The sequence below is a fragment of the Gigantopelta aegis genome, chromosome 14 (assembly GCF_016097555.1).
Source record: "Gigantopelta aegis isolate Gae_Host chromosome 14, Gae_host_genome, whole genome shotgun sequence".
Classification (NCBI taxonomy): Eukaryota; Metazoa; Mollusca; class Gastropoda; order Neomphalida; family Peltospiridae; genus Gigantopelta; species Gigantopelta aegis.
Genome location: NC_054712.1, coordinates 18,986,361 through 18,990,548, shown reverse-complemented (window position 1 = coordinate 18,990,548; position 4,188 = coordinate 18,986,361).

Sequence of the window (4,188 nt, the reverse complement as noted above, 5' to 3'; positions counted from 1 at the left end):
GCAAACCTGGTATTGCTGCGGCTGTGGAGGTGGCAGTAGTCAATCGTTCCCGAAGGTGGCGTACCCGGATGTAGCGGTCCTGCCCGGGGGTAGTGACCCGTGGTTGACCGGATCTAGGGAGGTCACGTGTTGATCCATGTTGCTGGTAACGGTCCCACAGTCTGGAGACGGCCGTTCTGGATTCGCCTGCGTCTAGTCGGCCGATGGCATTGTTTCTCTGCGGTTCACTGAGACGTGGCATGTCCTGGATTGTCAACTGTCGGCCAGATACAGAGGCCAGGCAAGCGAACACCCTGCACTTTTATACTGTCGGTATTCATGTTGCACGTGCAGACAACGCTCGTGCAGTGGTGACATGGTTTGCACGTGGCTGCGTTTTTGCGAATATTCACATTTTGGAACTTTATTGTACAGTAGCTGCGTTTTATCGAATGTAACCGTGGGAATGTGTTTGGGACATGCAATGACCTTATATTCACAAAGCATGAACCGGTAGGAAACATAAAATCGGAGTTATAACCCATTTGTACCCTTTTGCGTTTCTTTTTTTGAAGAGTATATTAATTATAAATAAGATTATAACTACCGCAAAATTTATGGGGGCGGACCCCTGCCCCCCTCCCCTAGATCCACCTCTGATAGATGCCTTATGACGAATACCAAATGTTGTTTACCGACTTCACAGCACCATTCAAATGATGGCTGTCTAGTTTCTAGCATATGGTTGTTTCCACATTTTGTTGATGGAGCGAAACATAGGAAACCCGCTAGTAGTGTAGTTTGGGGGGGGGGGGGAGGAAACCGCTAGTAATGTAGTTTTGGGGGTTCTGCGCTACAAATCAGTCGAAATAAAATCAGTCGAAATTTCTTTTGTCCAATTCCTTTTGTCCCAAAGGAGGTCACGCGGGCAGTCTTATTATATATACTGACACACAATGAAACGCAAAAACAACTTTTCATTGCAAATAAAAAGAAAGAAAGAAATGTTTTATTTAACGACGCACTCAACACATTTTATTTACGGTTATATGGCGTCAGACATATGGTTAAGGACCACACAGATCATGATAGCACAAACCATGGCCTTTGTTGAACCAGTTATGGAACACTGGTCGGTGCAAGTGGTTTACACCTACTCATTGAGCCTTGCAGAGCACTCACTCAGGGTTTGGAGTTGGTATCTGAATTACAAATCCCATGCCTCGACTGGGATCCGAACCCAGTATCTACCAGCCTGTAGACCGATGGCTAACCACGACGCCACCGAGGCCGGTTCATTGCAAATAACGACAAACTATTAATGAATTGATGGATAATGTAATATGACATTAATGACTGGTATTCATGAGATACATTCACATGGAAACATGGCCAGTTATTATCAGTAATCGAGTTGTATTTTTTAATCGAAAAATTAAACCGTTCATGGAGTCTCCTGTACACACGTGCTCTTCCATCGGCAAAGGAGACAAAGAAACGGGACTCATCTGAGAAAACAATGCTCCGGTAAAAGGCTGGTGGATGATTACCATTCTGGAGAGCAAACTGTAGTCTCGCAGCACGATGTCGCGGTGTCATGATGTTACCGTTGTACGGGCGTCTGCATCTGAGTCCAGCCGTTCTGATGACCGTCATCGGATGGATATGCCTTCCATGACGTCCTATCGTGTTGCTTGCTGTCATCGTCGCAGTTCTGAACCGGTCACGGAGGTGGTGTCGTCGAATCTGCCGATCTTGGCGTGGGGTCGTAACGGGACGTTGACCAGGTCGAGATCGATCACAGACAAAAGTACCAATCAATGGTTTCCTCTCATAAATTGTTATTTTAAGTCCAATAAACATATTTTTCATTAATCACAAAATATTGAAAAATATCTGTTTTGCATTTTCATTGTGTATCAGTATATATAAAAGGGCGATAGTAACAGCTTGTTCTGATGAGTAATTGGTCTGGAATTAAACACTGTGTGTCGTTTGTGTGCTAAACTAAAAATCAGTGGATTATTTAATTGAGGTTAATTATTCGTGGCATGTGACATTGCTATACAAATAACTATATATTTTTTGAAAATTAAAACTGAAATATTTTTGGTTACCAAAATTTTGATGGAAGAAAATTTATGACAGAAAATGCTCGTTTTGAATTTGTGGAAATATAAAATTTCGATTTGAAAAATAATTGATATATAGATTTAACATTATAATTATGTATGCTTTTGTCCCAAACCCCCCGAACAACACTACTCCCGCTTCTGTCACGCAAGCTACTCCTAACGACAAACATTTATCCCGTGGTATGTACTGCCCTTTCTCTTGGGACGGGCATCACGAAAATCCATTGGGCACACCTGTTTGATAGAAGTAATGTATGTGAAGGCAGTGGAAGGCAAAAAATGTTTATTTAACGGCGCACTCAACATATTTTATTTACGGTTATATGGCGTCATACATATGGTTAAGGACCACGCATATATTGAGAGAGGAAACCCGCTGTCACCCTTTCATGGGCTACTCTTTTCGATTAGCAGCAAGGGATATTTTATATGCACCATCCCATAGACAAAATAGCACATACCACGGTCTTTGATGTACCAGTCGTGCGAAGGTAGCGGGTGTCCTCTCACCATTTAGACGTTTTATTTCAATAACACTTGTTAGACTACCATGAACACCAGATAGCCGTTTAGGGAGTGGAAGAGATGGGTGGGTGGGTGTTTAGGTGTCGGGAAATAAAACATTTCGCCATATTTCTAAAATTTAAAGTTACATATAATCATACTTTACTCCAACTCACCCCTACCCACCACAGCCATCCCCATATTATTAAAGACTACGATTGTACTTACGTTATCAACAGTTGGAACCTCTGTCTACTTCGCGTCCTGGCTCTTCAGTTGATCTGTGAATGCTGTTCGGGTAATGTATTCCAGTACACATTTTATAGAGGCCGTACGTGTTGGTGAATCACTTCGAAGAAGACGGTCAGAGTTTCTTTCTTTTAACGACACCGTTAGACAAAGTTCGAGCACACTGGTTAATTGGTTACAGTAATTTAAAACCCTCACATTTTCCCATGAGCAGCAGACCGAATAGCACGTACCACGGTCTTTAATAAACCAGACACGGGTCATTGATTCGCTACACGTTCTGACAGAACAGAACAGAACTTTATTTACTCTCATGGCCCCCATTCGGTGGCATCAGAGGAACATAAATAATAATAAACATACAAATTGTCAAGATGATTTCACAAAACATATATACCACGATACAAACAGATGAGCAGCTAAATATTAAAAACAGTTAAAATTACACGTAAGTCAAGAAGCACAAAATTGTTTGTTAATAATTGATATAAACTTACACAATTTTTTAAGAACACTAATACGTTTTCAGCTGAAGAGTTGCTGGAATTTGTATATATTTGGTCTGTTTACATAGTATTTGTTAAGATATTTTAATCTTTCTTGTCTAAATGTTTTGCATATAAATAGATAATGAAATTCATCTCCAACAATATTGCTATTACAAAGCGTACAGTTTCTATTTTCATATAAAATATTTGTCCACCTCCCCTTTTCAACTGGTAAAAAGTGATTTGAAATTCTAAATCGAAAAAATGTTGTGTACATTGTTTTATCCAGAATGTTAAAATATGATTCTAGTTCCAATTTTTCTTTAAATATTCTATAAGTAGTTCCTTTGCTGGTCGTAAAGATGTCATTTCTCCATGTTTGTAGATACTTATCAGACAGTCTTCTCTTCACAACTCTTTTTAACCACTCCACTGATTTAAATGACTGCTGGTCCCAAATGTTATTCAATCCAAGCTGGTAAAATAGATCTCTGATGTTAATTATCCATTTATAATGCGTACCGAATTGAATAAAATCGTAATACATTATTTGGTAAGCCTTTACAGATGGTTTTAGGCTTTTAGCCGTTAACAGTCGTGACCAAAACCAAATTATTCTTAGATGTATTTTCAGAGATAGAGGTGTTCTTCCATATTCACCATACAACATATATATTGGAGTACTTTTCCTGACAGGCGCTAAATATCGTAAGAATTGAATATGAATCTTTTCTATAATATTTATATTTTCAAATCCCCAAATTTCACAGCCATATAGTAATATAGGAACAACTATTGCATCAAACAGCTGAAGTCTATATTCTATCGATAAA